This window comes from Falco naumanni, chromosome 15, assembly GCF_017639655.2.
Source record: "Falco naumanni isolate bFalNau1 chromosome 15, bFalNau1.pat, whole genome shotgun sequence".
Classification (NCBI taxonomy): domain Eukaryota; kingdom Metazoa; phylum Chordata; class Aves; order Falconiformes; family Falconidae; genus Falco; species Falco naumanni.
This window is the reverse complement of record NC_054068.1, coordinates 5,301,625-5,319,105: the sequence shown is the minus strand read 5'-3', so window position 1 is coordinate 5,319,105 and position 17,481 is coordinate 5,301,625. Positions and strand designations below refer to the sequence as shown.

General features: G+C 45.9%; 1 protein-coding gene across 29 annotated transcripts in view; it reads left to right on the top strand.

The window, feature by feature from the left end:
- The window catches only part of LOC121097710 (arylamine N-acetyltransferase, pineal gland isozyme NAT-3-like), a 37,894-nt gene continuing 20,413 nt past the window's right edge, over positions 1-17,481 (top strand). For 7 of the 29 annotated variants that reach the window (XM_040614924.1, XM_040614920.1, XM_040614912.1 and 4 more), the window contains exons 1-5: positions 1-195; positions 6,215-10,566; positions 10,722-10,917; positions 13,778-13,928; positions 14,628-14,699. The gene's annotated coding sequence lies outside the window, so the exon portion shown is untranslated. Of the gene's footprint in view, positions 196-4,516; positions 4,565-6,214; positions 10,567-10,721; positions 10,918-10,940; positions 11,456-13,777; positions 13,981-14,627; positions 14,700-17,481 lie in introns of those variants that run through there. The other 22 variants (XM_040614922.1, XM_040614917.1, XM_040614932.1 and 19 more) reach the window with 20 other exon arrangements.

The following is a 17,481-nucleotide window of genomic DNA, read 5'->3' as shown; positions in this document are numbered from 1 at the left end:
GACAGCCATATCTAATGCATGCTTCTAGCGATGCAAGCTGGGGAAGAGAGATAAAATGTCAGGTGTTTCTGTGGTTGTGTCGTTGGCTGGCCATGGCAGGAAGCCATGGTGGGGAGGTCTTGTTGGCCACCTGTCGAGGGACCATCTCTGCGTTTCGAGAAGTGTTGATGTGTGGGACTGTCGGTGTGGCCGGAGGTAAGGAAAAGGGCTGTGAAAGTTTCAAGGGCGTTCAAATGAGAGCTCGGTTAGCGCGTTTTGGATTGGGTTAAACTGGTGGTGTAGGAGAGTGGGGAGCTCTGGGTCGCTGACAGTTATGTTGGGGACAAGGATTAATCTGAAAACTGCTTTCAGGCTCTGTAGGAGGCTGAGCAGACCCGCTTGCCTCAGCCCCTGTTATGCTGACTGCCTTGGTAATGTTTATGCACAGCTCTGTTAGTCAAGCCACAGCCATCAATGTAGCATCAAATACGTACAGTAACCTTAAACCCCATTTTTCACTAGGAGAGGCCAACAACAGGGACGGGGAGAAAGGGAATAGTCACTTTTTCTAATTTAATGAGCACGAACAGGAGTGTAGTTACTTCTAAAGTATTTAAAATTCAACTATGTGACTGTTACAATGCATTCTTACTGTTAAGATACACATGAATATTAGAGAATCTCTAGGTTTTGCCAGTTTGAGTCCCTACTATCCTGAGACGAGAAGGAGTAACTTCCGTGTTCTTACAAGTGCGTGCCCTGGTGTACGTGAGGGCTTTTCCTGTGTGTTAATAGTTGCATTAGAAAAGTCGTAATTTTTGTATCTATTCTTTGCATCAAGCGGATGCTTCTGGGGAAATTTCAGATCTCAGTGATGTCAAAACACACTGGTTTTGTTGTAAATTATCTGGGCTGGGCACGGCATTGCACAGATACAACTAAAATGGGTCACATTTCATGTACTAGAACCAGAGTCCACACCGGGCCATCAACACGCATCTGTGCACCGATCATATTTACAGCATCTTTGGGACATATATATGAGTTTGGTCACTTTTCCTAAAGAGACTGGTTCTGGGATCCTTCCTGGGAGAAAACGTTGCCTGGTTTAGCCTTTTTATGGCTGTGTTGTGCAAGCCAGCTGGGTTCCCAAAATGATGCAACACCCAAGTGTATTGTGCATGACAGAGTCATCATATTTCTAGGGATGGTCAAAAGAAAATTCCTTTGAAAGAAAATTCATGCAGGCTTCAAAGGAAAAGCCTTGAAACAAAGGATCTTGGCTCTTGCAAGGAAATTAACAGGAGAATGTTGCGGTTTGTTTGTTGTTTTTTGTTGTTGTTGTTGTTGGGGTTTTTTCCACTTTCTTTCTTGAAAGTGCTAGGATACATGAATGGAAGGTATTGCCACAGCCAGGAAACACCCGGCACGTTGGATCCTGAGATCTCTGAGGTGCAATCATTCCTGCTGAAACTTGTCAGCTGATGGAGTGCTCCCTGGCACGCAGACACCATCGTAGGCAGTATTTCAATAGCCAACGCTTTTGTCATCAGAGCCGAACATTAGAGCTGTTGCTGTTCAATTATAGATGTACTGTGGCAGCCTTGAGGCAGTGGGCTTTACCCTGGTAAGGGAGGTAATTGCTTTTATTTTTAAAGCATGACCAAATCATAAATCAAGAATCACTGACATCTCATGAAAGCAGGTGAGTTTTAAATCTCTTTAGGAGGATAAATGGGTTTTAGGCATGTTGTATAGGTCATTGTAACCTAAGCTAATGAATCTGGCGTTACCAACCTGTATGAAAGTAATTATGGTGATATAAACAGTCTCCACAGGTTTAATGCCTGGAATATGTAGGTTAAACAATCCAAGTTTATATCCCCGTTCATCTTGTTGCCTTTAGCTTTGGAAAGAGCACTGAGCAAGCTGGAAACTAATCCTGTGAGCTAAACGTTTGGAACTTGCCAGCAGCCGTGAGCGAGAAAAGTAAGGACAGCTCAGGGGTCAGAGGGATGGCTCCCAAATCCTGGCGGAGCTGGCTCTGCCTTTGCCACCAGCCTGGTAGATCAGGGGGGCTCTGGGAGGCGCAGAGTGCACAGCTCTTTCTGCAGAGCCCTGCAGAGGTGACCCGTGAATCAGACTGTTTTATTTCTGAGTTTCACGTTCCAGCCATGTTTCCACCCAGCCCACCTGGATTTGGGACTTTCCCCTTGTGGTATAACATGACACGTTTCAGGCTTCACAATAGGAGCCGAAAGGTGAAGCACGGGTGAAGAGGTGTGAGAATGAAAGATCTAAAGAAAACAAAACGACAGCGATTGGTATAAATGGCAGAGAGCGAAGGAGGCGAAGGAAGGAAGCAGGCATGGTGTTGCTCAGGAAATGTGTGGGAGCAGGTTCAGCTCTGCTGGCATGTCCTGCTCTTGGTCGTGTTAACCTACCCGCTGCCTTCCACACCTCCTCCACCACCTCCTACCACACCTGACTTTAGAAAGTACTATTTGAGGCACTGTGAACTGTGGAAAAATTACTGACGTTGATGCCTTACTTGTGTTACTTGGTTTTGTAGCATCCCAGCATGCAACCCCCTGGGATGGGGGTGACCCCTTCTGACACGGGGTGTTGTGGTGAGGAAAGGGCAGGGGCTGGATGCTCCAAGCCTGACCTACTCGCAGTGGTTTTGGGTGGTACATGGGTGAAGCAGGTCTCTTATTCCCACATCCCTGGGAATGGGGAGAAGATGTTGGCAGAGGGATGATGCACGTCAGTGCTCCCATAATAAGCAGCACAAGTCTAGCAGTGTTGATTTCTTTGGGGGAGAGAAAATTACACTGTACTTTGTTTCACAATGGGGGGAAAAAAAAAATATTGCCCTTTAGCCATAGTAATTTCCATAACAGCAATCTGTGAAAGCAGGCATCGTCTGTCCTGGTTTTCCTGTGGGCATGCACTGTTAGCTACAGGCACTGGGACCAATCCACCAGCGTCTGTGGAAATCTCTGGTGCGTGTATGACTCAGTGAACAAAGCAAATCAGATGAAGAAGGAGATGCGCGTCTGAGAGCAGCCCGAGGGTGATTTATCCCCCTGCTGTGTGGGTGAATCCTACCTTTTCAGAAAAAAGGGTTAGAAATCACTGTTATGGCTTCTGCCTATCTCAGGAAGCATCGTGCTGCCTTTAATTTCTCAAACAAACTCAATTTGCTGCCTGAAGTACAAAATCCTGAGGAGCTAATTTAATTAAAAAGATGAATGGGGGAAAACAGAGCGAACATGATACAATTATTATGTTTTAATGTATATACAGCAATGTAATCATGTTGCATGTTTGGCATAGATGAATTAAGGGAACGAGGGGCTTAAAAACTTAGCATTTTTGGAAATGTTTTATCATGTGGAATTGTGTTAAAAGTTCTCGTTGGGAGCTGACTGTTTCATGGTCTCGTATGAATTGCATGCTCATGCAGTAATATAGGGTTATTTATATCCTTTCACCGTAAATGTTGCCGCTATGATTGCAAATGCGTTGCCTTAGATGCTAGAGTGGGAAGCACTGTTCTTAAAAGAAAAAAGACAAAATACAAAAACATCGCCCAAAAGGCACCCACTCACCAGCAGTGACCCGTAAACACGGCTTTGGGCCGTGCCATTGCTCCCTCTGCATTTTTCAAGTGTTCTTAAGGATAAAAAGAGTAATAATAAAAAAGGATAGATGTCAAAAAAAAGAAGATAAATTATTCTGCTCGGCCTACTGGTTTCGCATGTAGTGTGGAGAAGGAAATGGGATGTGGTGACAGACCCACGTGCACCATGATGGATGGCTGCATCCACGGCGAGCGGCGCGGCATCCCGGCTCCAGCAGTGTCAGCTGGGTTTGAGCATCAGGCAGCAAAGGGTGCCTGAGCATGACCGAGGGTGACATGATGGATGTGCTGTGTTCCAGGTAGAGCTTAAAGCTAAAAATCCGGCAAACTGGCTTTGTGTAATGGAGGTAAAGGGAGCTCCTGGTCTGGGAGAGGTGGTGTCCTCGCCAGCAGTGGGGAGTGCTGCATCGAGGGGCCGGGGGTTGCCTGGAGTGGATGTTTTTTTCGCTTTGTCTAGTTGGTTTGAAGTCTCTTGAAAGCATTGCTAAGTGTCAGAGATTTCATCTGCGAGGAAGGGAGGAAATGTGGGCTTTCATCCTAAAGTTATCTGAGACTTTTAACTGCAATATATGGTGTCTGCACCCCACTGCCTGTCTTTTAGGGGATTAATGATTCAAGAGGTGAGGCTTTCTGTCTATGAGGAAAAGATTACGGGGCTGTTTCCTGGCTGTGTAGGCTGAGAGGCACCTCTTGTGACCTTTTGTGTATCTTACTGCAAATAAAAATACCCAGAGCCTGCAGATAAAACTCAGTTCAAACCGTTTGGAGGGAATTGGTTTAGAAGGGCCAGGTGCCTCTGGAAGAGTTAATCTTCTGTGTAAATATTTGCACAACCTCCTGGTATCTGCTGAAAGTAGGCATTGCTTTTGGTTTTCTCTTGTTATTTCATAGTGCTTGATCAGCCCAAGAGGACACTGTTCGGGCGGCGTGTGAGTCTGGGTAAGGATTTCCCTCACCTGGGAAGAACAGGGCTGATGAAATAGGGTTTGCTCGTGGTTGCCTCTTTATTGAGGTCTGGTGGTCTCATATTCCTTGGAAACCGGTTCCCCAGAACCTCGGCTTGCTCTTAATTTAGGCTGGTCTTGGAAAGTCCTTGCTCCTTTGCTGTTTGGTGTGCAGCGATGCATGTACTGCAAGCAGGATTGCTGTGACTAACGTGAAGGCACAGTCACTGTAAGACCGATCCTGGCTCTGCTACAGCTTGTGACAGCTGTGAGGTACCTGGCAGGGTCCTACCTGGACACGTGATATACCTCCCCAGGACTTTTTCTTTCCAGAGTGACATTACTGCTGTTTACTCAAGCAGGACAACACTTGCACATCAGAGCTGTGCTACAGCTGCCTCCATCTGACAGCTCCTGAGCATATTTATCTCTAGGAGTGGAGTCACTGGGGGTGAAGATAAATGTTGGCTTTCACACAGGGAATGGGCAGTTAGATTACGTCCATTGGTATGTCACTGGCACCACGCAGCTTGCAGGAGCGATGCCAGAGCACCAGCAACGCCTGCAGGGTCCCCTGGGCACCTGCACCAGCATGGCCGAGGGCAGCATCCAAGGCACGCTGCTACGGCAGGAGCCCCTGGAGATAAAGCAAATCTTTCCAGAGAGAAATGAAAGCTCTTCAGGCTTGGTTTCTTCAACCTTTTGAAACCCTGTTGTAACCTGGGCTGTTCCTGGTTCTTAATGGCTGTTTCTACATGTAACAAATTCCTGGTGCAGTCATTAGGTTTTCTGTACTGGAGCATTTAAGTCAAGTGTCTTAATTTTTGCTCTAATGAACTGTGATTCCCCATGGGTTGTCACACAAGCTGTTTCAGCATCATGGAAATCTCTCCGTGACAAATACTGCTGGTATATTTTGGGAAGCAGTGGTGACAGCAGTTTGTTTCTCCTGTGACCCCTGTTTGCTCTCGGCTCCTGTCAAGGGTGACTTTGACAATCCAATTCCCTTTAGGCAGCAGATCCCATTGCTAATTTTTCTTGTGAGCAATTTTCTACCCACTTCCAAGCTAAACCAGCCAAAGCTCCTCTTTCTCCCCTGTGTGATTTGTTCAGAGACCGCAGTATGACTTGCGACCCGTGGTAAAAACTGAAAAGTAGGTGTTGCTGGGGCACCACCTTTCCGTTGTGTGGACTCTCTGGAGGAATGTTGCTGGTGCTCCCAGGGACATGGGGGTGTAGGACTTTGCTGGCCAACACTCGTTAGTAAAAATCCCCCTTCAGACAGCCCAACACGCTGCTGCCAGCTCGGCTGGGGCCACTCAGCTGATAACTCTGTTTAGACAGCAATTAGAGCCAGCAGTTCTCTGCCAGCATATTAACTAGACAGCTTACTACACTTTGCTAAATATTTACAGCATATTTACACCTGAATTTTAGCAACAAATCCCCTTGCATATAGAGCTGTTTTGGGCTGTGGGGAAAGATCCAACATACTGAAAAAATATAATCCCAAGAATCCCTAAAAGTCACGCTGGTTTTACGCAACATCTGCAGTTCGGTTATGGTTCCTTTAACTCCAATAATGTAATTGTTTTAGGATTTAACAGGGAGGCAAGCAGATGATTTAGCTGTTTTTCTTTTGTAGTGGTAGATGAAGAGGAAAATCAGGCTGGAATGGAGCAGAGTGGAGGTAGCCACCTGGAGAGTTTGAAGAAAAGCAGGGATTTCCATGGCTGAGCTGCATCTGGGGAGACCGGTGGTTTAAGGATGTGTCACCTTGATGTGCACTGTCAAGAGGGACAGGTGAAATAGTTCCTGCCTCTGAATGGCGGAGGTGTGAATGGTGAGAAGCAAGGGAATGCAACTTGGCACGTTGCGAGGAGCTGGCAGGAGCGAGCTAATGAGGCATCCCAAGCACCAGGCGCAGTAAATTCAGAGTTAGCTGCAGGACATCTCCCACCAACCCTCACACTGCTTTGCCAAGGTTCCAGGAAAGGGCTGTGGCCTGGTGAGCATGACCCACATGGGCAGGGTGGTCCCAAGGGCTTACCTTGGCAATACCGACCTGCCCCCAGCCCCCCGACCAGGCTATTCTTACTGGCGCAATGATCCACAGCCCTAGAAAGCAGGGCAAGCTCTCTTGGCAGCTTTGAAGCCATGCATTTTGTAGAAAGGTTTTTATGGTTTTATAAAACCAGCACTGTTGCCATCATTTTTGGGGCTGGACACATGTCAGTTGCTGATATACAGCATTAGACTTGCAGCAGGTAATTCTCACTGTCTGCATGGGCCTATAGGAAGCTGTTTGCAATAAGCAAGTCTGAGCTTCTTTTTATTTTCAACAAAATGCATTTTTGTGCACTCTATGAGCATAAACCTATGGATAAAACCAGTGGAAACTAATCTGAATGCGCTATGGACATGGTACACATTGTCTGACCTTAAAGCCTTAGTTAGTTTGAACAGAAGTTAACTTTGCAAATTTGCTTTCTGGGCTAAGGAAAGAGAGAAGTGCCAGCCGTTCAACCTCCTTGCAGTCACACGGCCTCCCCTCCTTTAGCTAAACTCGTTGGGCTGAGGCAACCAATATTCTCATCTTGAGTAAACAGTTACTGCCAGAAAGATTTAGAATGGGATTCACAGGACGTTCTGATTAAAATCTGTATCCTTGTGAACAACAAAAGCCAAGGGGAAAAGTACAGGGCTTGAATCTTCAAACGAAATTGTATTTTGTGCACAATTCAGAAGAAGTTGTGCAATATTCCCAGGCATGAGAACCACTGCAGTGTCACGGGCATACAGCTGGCTGTTGAGATTCTTGCCAGGGCTCCCCATTTGTTTGTTCTAATCAAAAAGCATTTAGAGGTGAGGAAGCCGAGCCCCAGCACTAGCAGCCTCTTTTCTCGTGGTCGTGTAACGTTCACCTGGGAAGCACAAAAGGTCTGAAGACCATCAACCCGTCAGCAGAACTTAACGCTTTGTTCGTTGTGTCTGAATAGACAACACAGGTATGCATCGAACAAAACCAAGACAACACATGAAGAAATGAGAAAAGCTGTCTCAGCTTACTGATACTAAGGTTAAACAGGAGAGAGCTTTCTCCTCCACCTCCTCACCTAATCCTTTCCTGACAGCAGGCTTTTTGTTTCTTTCCTTGTGCCCATAATACAGCCCTCAGGCTGTATCTGGGTAGAGGTCCCCATCAGACAGCATTAATTAAAGTGCCTCTCTCTCTCTCCGGAGCCCTTACACCCCTCTCACGTATTTCTAGGCAGATTTAGTTTTCCACCTTGCAACTTCTTTTGCTTCTTCTTTATCTACGTGACTGCCTGGCCATGCTTCTTAATTAGATGACTGACTTTTATTCCTTCAAATCTTGTCCAGAAATACAATTTTGATCAATTCTGCAGAGATTCAGAGAAATATGAATGACAGCCTCCTAATATTCCATGGTTTCGCAGCAGCTGCCACCAAGGGCTTGCACGATGATGGAGTTTATGCAGCCAGAAGGGCAAGTTGTTCTGCAGTTAAGCAGAAGATGCTATAGTTGTGTCACAATCTGCCATCTGTCATGAAAATACAGCTGAAAGGGTGGAATTTACAGCATGATTGCATCTTGCAGTGCCTGGTGTCCTCTTTGTCCTGCAAAAATACTACTTGGCTTCAAGGAGGTAAAGTTGTGGTTGGCCAAAAGGGATGGTTGTCTGTGAAGATGGCCATATGGAGGTCAGCGATGGATGGTTGGCCATCTGCGTGCTAATGAGTGATGCGGCTCTTTGTGAAGTTACTCCCCAGATGGCAGCGGGAGAAGCTCAGCCTTTCCGTGTCTGGAGGTACATGATGCTGTCGTGGATGGGATGGGCAGGATGGGAGGACAAGGGAGAACTGAAGACAGCACCGCGATAATCTCATCAGGTGTAGTCATTCCTGGGAAGCCAGCTGAGGCACTGGTTTGCGGAAGTGTCTTTCCTTTATCTCACAGAGATAAGGGAAAATCCACAGCTGCATCAGGAGAGTGTATTTGGTGTCAAATTTGGGTGCCAACAGAGGCTGCTGAAACACCTACTTAGGAAAACCAGAAATGGAAAAGCTTCTAGAATTCCTGGCAGAGCTGAGCAATGTCCCCTGTTCTAGCTGTGGGGTTCAGAAAAGGGAACGGCAGCTCCAGCGCCGCGAGGTGCCAAGCGTGGGATTTGTTTTCTTGCTGGGACTTCAGATCCCAGGCAGCTGAAGGGACCGTGCCACAGGCATTAAGGCTTCGTGGCACGTAGTTGGTGCTGGGGCACACGGGGCTCTTTCTACCTGTTCTTCTAAAGCAGTCTCTCTAATTAAATTTAAGATTGAATTAATTTAAAGGTCTGTGCATGTCAAAATTTTGAAATATGTTAATGTGACTTGGGAGCCTGCAACTCCATTCCTGAGAGAGGTACACCCCCCGGTACAGCACTGGGGCAGATGCCCCGTTCCTCCCACGGGGTGCTGATCTGCATCACCAGGCCCGGACAAGGTGTACCTGAGCTCCTCACCCGCCTGCCACGCGGGCTGCGGTGTGGTTGTTCCGAGCCCCATGCGAATGCCTCTTCCACCAGACCCTTCTCACCCCCTGTACGGCAGCAGCACTGCTCTTTTGGTGGTTGGACCTGCCTTCATTTTTCAAGCAAAAAGCCAGAAGGCAACTGGGTAATGCAGTCAGTTTTAATGGGCTGGTTCACTTAAAAAACCCTCTGCTAGTTCCTGCTGTTTTCCAAGCTGCTAAAAAAATTAAAAAGACAGTCATTTATGTCGTTGTAGACTAGTAAAATAGCAAAATCAATTGCATTTTAATTTTTTGACCTCTTTCATCTTTCAAAATTGCAAGAAAGTTTAAATCTAGATGAAAGGATGTGTAAGTAAATAATTAAGAATAATAAGAGGCAGGATTTCCCTCAGAACATGTTTATTGCTTTAATGGATGTATCAGCTACCTGAACATATATATCAGTCTCTTTTTGCTTGTCTAGGACCTGGTGAAAGGGAAGGCCACACGGCAAAGAGGGGGTAAGAAAAGCAAGTTATTCTCAGCTGTAGAATTTACTCTGCTCAGGGCTGTTACAGCTTTTGCTGGCTGAGAATCGAGTGTGCCATCCCAGGAAGGCATGAGAAGTTCCTCCTGCTCCTGCAAACCATGACATGAGCTCCAGGAAAGGAGACAGCAGCCTCTCCAGAGAGCATGCTCGCCATCCCCATGGCTTCGCTAAGGGGCTCTTCAGCAGCGCAGCGTCGGCTGCTTTTGGCCAGGTGGCTCCAGCAGGGCGCAGCCGGAGAAGGGGGCTGCGACCTGTTCCCCATGTTTCCAGTCCACCTTACCCCCAGATGTACAGTTGGTACAAAATGCCAGAGGTTCTGACTCAGAAGGACAAGGGTGCTTACAGAAAGCGTTCTGGTAAAAACCAGTAAAAAGGTGCAAAGATGTTTCGCTGCTGGGCTCAGGAGCCTCGCGAGGTAGGGACGCTGCCGATGGTCTTTGGGATTGGATTTGTACAAGAGTGCATTCAGCCAAATGCCGCTCTGGTGCTACATTTATACCAGACATGAATGAGTTGGTTAAATTCTGTCACTTTTTGTAATTTTCCATAAATCCATAGATACTTAGGCTTGCTACAGATCACTAATTAGTGTAATGTGTTCTGCTGGCAGCAGCATTCATCAGTTCCTTTTTGTTGAGCCAAATGATTTGTCTGTGACTAAAACATATTCACTGCTTCTGATGTGAAGACATCCAGAGACAGAGCCCACTGCTGTGAGCTGCAGCCCGAGGGTCCCCTGGCTGGGGTCCCCCCACCCTGAGCCTTCGCTTCCAGGTACAGCACTGGGGCAGCGCCCATGGTTTGTACAAGCCAGCTCCAGCCACCATGTGCAGGGAAAGGAAAACACTGTTTCATCTGGCCATGGCTGCCCCAGCAATGGGATGGAGCTGGAAATCTGATGATGCACTTTAATTATTCAGCTAACTGGGAGGTGAGTTAATTTTTGTGTCAGGCCACACGAACTAGTCGGTGGATTTAGACTCATCCAAGCCCAACGCCACTCAGTTTGAGATACCTCTGATAGCTTTTTCCTTTTCATTTTCCTTCTACACTGTCAGAGAGGTTAACATTATTTATTCTTTTCAGAAAGAAAAAACAATATCGAGTGTTCTAAAAGCTGTGACCTGAAGGCTTTCATTGTGTTGTGCAGTCAAGGGCAAGGCTTGTATTCAGAATTGTGGAGAGGCAGATGACAACGGCGATCAACATAATAAAGATTATTCAGCTGAAAGAAAAAGAAAAAAAAACCTACACCAAAACCCCAGAGACCAAATATTTGCTGGTAAATGCAGTGAAACAGGTATAAAGGGGTGGTTGTGTTCAGAGCTTGTGAAGATGAAATTACCTTCCTGGCGAAAGGGCCACTACGTGAGGTTTCCATCCCACCAGCAGCTGCTTCCTGCTGATGTCTGTCTTTTCTATGGAATAATGGGGCAATTACTCCTTGTTGACCTCAGGAGTGTTTGTAGGGAACAATAAGAAGCATGAGTTTGTCAGGGCACGCTGCCACAGCAGCAGAGCATCACCCACCGGCAGGATCTCCAGGGTATCTCTAGGACAGGGAACCTGAATTTAATTTTTTGGTTTTCCTTGCAAATAGTGCCCCTGGCTGCTCTGACTGTGGCTGTTGCAATATGGTCAGTCCCATGTAATGGCTTTGACCCGTGCAAAACATGTGAGCAGGTCCTCAGGCGGAACTGGGGTGGCTGGAGGCATCATCGTCCTCTCCCTGTGCTGCGCACAGATCTCCTGTCCCCGGCCGCGAAGGGCAGCCCAACGCGGGAGCACCGCCGCCGCACAGATGGGCTGAGCTGCCGAAGGTAGCAGAACACTTCCCCAAATTTTCCCTCCAGTGCCTTAGCTTCTGAGGCTAATGAAGCTTTGAGGGGTAATGTGAATTGCTGCATAAATTGGTATCCTTTGCTAATTGCATCAGCATTTTGCTTTGATGAAAGCCTAGTATCAGGTGCCAAGAAACTAATAATGTACAACATCAATAGCTATTTTACAAAAAAACAGAAATCGATGATTGATTGAATGTCTAATGATTCATGGAGCCATGAATCCAGTCACCAGGAGATGTTTCCTAAGGGTTCGGTGGAAGGCTCTTTCAGCATCATAAAAGATCATCCCTTAAAAAAACCCAGCCAACTACTGTCAGAAGATCATTCGGGCTATGAGGATGGAGGTCACCTTGTTCTGCTCACTGAGACACGATGCATCACCACCCAGAAGTTGCTTCAGTCCTCTCCAGCCTTTTCCCTGCCTTGACCACCAGCCGGTCATCTTATCCCAGTTGCAGAAAATCAGGTGGCCAGAAACACTATTGAGGGTCTTCAGAGCCAAATTGCTCGCGGGCTTGTCTGCTGCGAGTGCCCCGCAAGCACGTCTGTAGCCAAACTGGATTGAGGCAGATCGTCTCGTTTTAGCTTGGGGACTGGCGGAAGGAAAAGCCCTGGTATTCTTGTACGGTGCTGCCAAGCACCTCTGTGTCAGATGGTTGGTAGTAAACAGATTGTTATTACCTGGCAGTTGGTTGGAGGTGGACACTCATTCACTCGAGTTTTCTAAGGATATAAAAAAGCCCTGTGAAGCGGTGCCATTCACAGAGAGCCGGGCGCAGCATCCCGCACGGCTGTGACCATTCCTGCCGGCTGCAGCAGCCTCCCTTGCTGCTCGCTGCCAGCTTGATCCACCTATTTTGGACACTTTTATCTTGATGTAACAACCTCCTGTTACTGCTGCAGTGTTGACAAATGCATTTCATGTCTACAACTCCTGCGCTCCAGCGAGACCCCTCTTTGTCACCGCCACGCCAACCAGAGATGTTTGCACGGCAGTAGGGTCATGCAGGGTTGCAATGGAGATGTGAAAGCCAAGAGCTGATTTTGCTTCCCCAAGGAGGGGAAGCCCAATAAGAATTCAACACCTTTGTTTTCTTGGGGTAATTTGTTATAAAAACTGCTTGGTGATGGCTGCGAGGAAAGGGTTGTTTCTCCAGGGGCGTGGGAGGTGGCGTGGGCGCTCGCTCAGCCAGCAGTGCAGGAACAAACCCACCTTGACAGATGCTGCAAATGCGTAACTCCCTGCTAACCGCAGCCAGGAGCGTTGCTGCCTCGTGTAAATATTTAGCAAGGCCAATGTAGCGTGAGAAAGTTTGAATGTGCAGAAAGTAAAAATGAGCCCAAAGGTGGAGCGCTGCGGGATGGCATTTTGGGAATGTGCGTGCACCCACCTGCCTGTTGGAGTCAGAGGTTAAAACACATGTCAGCTCTCTAGAAAAATATACCCAAGGTGCATAAAAGCATCGCTTGCATCTGAGTGAAACAAGAACTCCAGAATGCAATTGAAACCACCTAGGGAACCATGGAAGGTTGTCCACCTCATCTTCCTCCTCCTCAGCTCCTGGCTCCATTGGTTCACCTGCATGACTTTTATCCCATGTATTCCTTCTTTCTCTCTCATTGGTACCAAGCATGTTACTGGAAAGCCTTATTGAGCAATACATAAATGTCTACAGGAAAAATACATTGCTAAACAGATTTCTGAGAACAAATAATTTTTACTCAATCTAATTTATTTCTAAGATGGAGCTGCAGCATGCATTGATCTGCCTTTATCTTCAGTGGACTTTTGACACAGTGCCTGCGACATTCCTTTAAAGCAGGAGAGGAAATACAGTTTAATAATTTTGCGGCAAGGTGGATGTATTTAAACTGAAAGGCTGTTTACAAAGAGCAGCGAGCAGCGGTCCAGGCACTGCGGTGATTTAGACGCAAAGATGTGTCCTGTTTTGCTGCATAACATGAACGAGGGGGTGCAGCAGGGGGGGGGGAAGGACTCCAGAAGAAACCCAACAAAAATAATTCAAGCTTTCTAAAAAAAGCCACAACCCTTATCAGAAACTGTGGCTAGAGCAGGCTTTGTTTAGTCCACGAGGGAGACAGCTGAGAAGGGATAACAAGGTTTTTTTTGTCTGAGATGGCTGAACTGGTGAACTGGTGGGGAGTGGGAGGGAGCTGGGGCTGCCGGGGTGGGAGGTACAAGGGGAGGCAGCTCCTTGGCTCCCCGTGCCAAACCTGGGATTTGGTGGTGTTGCAACACAAAGGATTTCTTTAATTCTTCTTCTGCACCATTTGCAGGTGCGGTCTGCTTGAACCTGCCCTAGCGCAGGGTGTGGGACCCCAGCAGCTCTTGCTGCCCCTTCGCATCCCGCATCCCTGAGAATTCTCATAATTTCAAATCTGAATCCCTGAAAACCACCCGAGCCAAACTTCTGGATGTTTTGCTCAGGTACTCAGGCCAGGATTGTACTGGAAGAAGTCAGTTCTCCCTCACACAAAGTGTAAGCTGATTAAGCTAAGTGTATTTGAAGTTTGTGTGATCCTGGGCAGCGGTGTCTAAGTCCCACTGAGAATCACCATTAGGTCCTGTCAAAATGAAGAATCCTCATATGCTTAACCTGACTCTGCTTTTCACATTAATTTTGTCAAATGAATGCAAGTTGCAGTGTATCGAAAGAGTGACTTATTTTAATTAATCTTAAACCAGTTCCAGATCAAATGCGATAACTGGGAACAAGTCACCAAATGGACAGAAGTGTGTCGATATAGGGATTTACCTGTTTAGCTAAATGAGGGGGGTTTAAGCCATATTTTTATTTAAAATGATGCAACTTTTATGTGAAAAGACTTGGATCATTTAAGCAATCTTAAAAATTTGACTCTAAAACATTACCAATTAAAAAAAAAATTGTAATTTTTTGTAAAAATCGTAGAAGTCAGCAGAAAAAGCGTATGAGCGAGATCCAGGGTGTTATTTTCATTATTCAGTTGGTTTAGTCATTGGGTTTCTCTGTCCCTGACAGCCCTGCAAGCTGGGGCACTTCAGAGTTGTGCAAGAAAGGTGGGAAAGGGCTGAAATCTGCTCTTCTGTTCTCTTTTCCTCCCCATGTCTGAAACTTAACAGGTTTCTTCTTGCTTTTTAAAACAGCGAGATGAAAGCAGTGGCGTGGCGTGCACTTGTACAGTCTGAATTTGGACCAACTGGGGGAATGATACTGATGTAAGTATGCAATATTGATGTGCCATTCATTTGCTGATACAGTGTGGGTGCTTTGTGCAATTCCCAAACGTGTGGATCCCAGCCCTTGTTCCACCCCACTCCACCCTCAGCTAATTATACAGCTCTTATTGATTTTATGTGGTGTTTTTTAAAATCCATCCCAAAGGAGGTATGTGTGTATGTATGGTAATTGATAACAGCACCATTCATAACTCTTCTACAGCTTCCTTCATCTTCCAGTTCATGACTCAACACTTGATGTTACCCATTATGCAGAGATCAATGTGTCAAAGTGAGGTAGATTTATAGTGAAGACAATTCTGCTGCTGAGTTTGGGGAAAAAAAAAAAAAAAGGCGATATTTTCCCTGAGTTAATCAAAGGAATTCAAAGGGAGTTTAAATCTTTCAATTTTCTTTGGCTCATGGAGAAGATGAAAAGTGTTTGACCTCCAGTAAACCAACCAAATTCATATGGTGGCTCTGTAGATAAATAAAATGTCCACCCAGACAGAATATTGATTACTTAGGTACTATTTGCTGAATCACAAATAAGACCATCAAAAGCAACAGCAAGCAAGTATCATAAAATACATCAGGGCATCCAAAGTGTTGGACTTAATGCAAACAGACAAGTTAAATAAGTGGTATTAAACTAACAAGGCTGAGAAATACCAAGATGCCGTTGCTCCATTGCATTATTCAGGGCAGTGGTAGGTCCCCTCCACCAGTTACCTCCACAGCATCCACCACTCATGTTGGCACTGGCTTTAGTGGGGACAAACTGTTAAAGGGGCTGAGGCTGTCGTGGAAAGTTTTGTCCCCAAATGCTTTTATCATCTACCAGGCACTGAGACACTAAACTCTTGACTGAGTGATTTACTAGAGAAGGAATTACCCATCTGTGGCCATTGCAGTTGTAGGTTTTTTTGGGTTTGTTTTTTTTTTTGTTGTTGTTGTTGGTTTTTTTTTTTGTTTGTTTTGTTTGTTTTAGTATTTCTTTCTGGGTTTTTTTGGTGTGTGTTTTTCTTTTAATATTGGTTGTGTATTAGAGTTCGTAGCGGACTGCTGAGGTGAGCATCTTTGGGGGCTTCTGGTGGTGCTGGCAGAGCCATTGCTTGAGGCAGAGGTTGCCCCAGCGGTGGCCATTCCAACCTGAGGGTGTGATCAGCAGATAGGGAGGATCCATCACCTCTTGTTAGAGACAAGGAACAAAGATGGTAGGTTTTTTCTGTCTCTTAAGAAACCATATCCCCTGAAGAGTGTATCTGCCTGGTCAGGAAAAAAAAAAAAAAAAAAAAAAAGGAAATAGTGCCCAAATCTGAGGATTCTGAGCAGGGAGCATGTGAGTGTTTCTGTGAGGGGTTATCCAGGTGGGAGCTGTGTCCTGGGTGGGCAAGCCCAGGGTGTAGGGTCACCTTCCCTACCTGGCAGCTGGATCTTTCCTATGTTGAGCAGGGGGTGAGGGAAACAAGAAAAGAGGAGAGGGTTACAAGAAATGAGGCATGAAATACAGATATGCACTCCTTTTTGTCTGTCTTATGGGACCGAGACCTGGCCAGTCCCACTGGGTATTAAACATGTTTTACTATCAGAGAGAACAGAAGATATTTGGTAAAAAATGGTAATTTGAAATTTAAATGAATTTCTTGATCCTAAAAGGAGTATGCTTACTTCTTAAGGAAAACTGAAATGAAACATAAACTATATCCACTTTTTAACCAGTAGCAGGCTACAAAGCGACGAAGTTACAGATAAACTTGCATAAAAGAAATGGCAATAAGCAACCTTTGCTCTTTTTGTATTTGTGCAAGAAGCAGTGGTAAAATGCATACTCTGTTCCACCTTCCTTTCTGCAGAAAGAACACAAGCTGCAATTAATTCCAAGTGTAGCAGCACTGCTGGAAGAAGTGATCATAAACCAAACCTAAGACTAATAACCTGGGTAGTAATATTTCTAAGCTGAGATAATTTTGGACTTGTCATCTTCGGCTGAAGTTCTAAGCCAGGCATATTTTCTTTTGTATTAAATATATTACGTGTCATGAAACAAAAATGAAAATAACCCCAGAGTTAATTTAAAAAGCTGTCTTCAGACAGAGCTGTAAAGTCTGTTTTGTTTGACTGTTCTTGGAAGACAGCAGGCTTCAGATTGAAAGGATGTGTGTTGTAGGAGACCCAGAATGATCCCTACAGCAGACATGGGCATCTCCATTAGTTATTGCTGTGGGGTATATAATATACCTTTAGAATATATGTACACACCTTTAGCTCTGAGTAGAGGAGTGGGATGTAAGTGGTGCTGACGAGGGGGTGGGCACTTTCATTCTGCGAAGTTGAATTTCCATTGACTATGGAAATATTGAAGGAAATGTATTCAGAAAGGGACTCCTATTTACAGTAATTTGTGGCATTTAGGGCTTATCCAAAGCCAAACAGTCTCACAGGGATCTGCTGAGTTCCTGCCTGATTTGGGAAATGAGGTGCTGACCCCAATTCCTTCTGATGGCTCGTGTTGTTGGGCTTTTGTGTAAGTGAGGGGGACGAACTCACACAAGCATCTTCTTGGGCCCAAAGAAGCAGAACAACAGGACAAGGATGGTTTGATTGAAGAGTTGAGCTGGATGGATAATTTAATAGCCAAAGAAGAAGAGGCAGGCATTAGGGCTTGTGCTGGTATTAGGCCAGTGGGGTAGGACTCTTAAAATACCTGTGTTAAAAAAAACCAGCAGCTGGAGAGCAGGGCTTTTAAGGAAAAGCAAGGAATTCTGCTCAATTCAGTAAC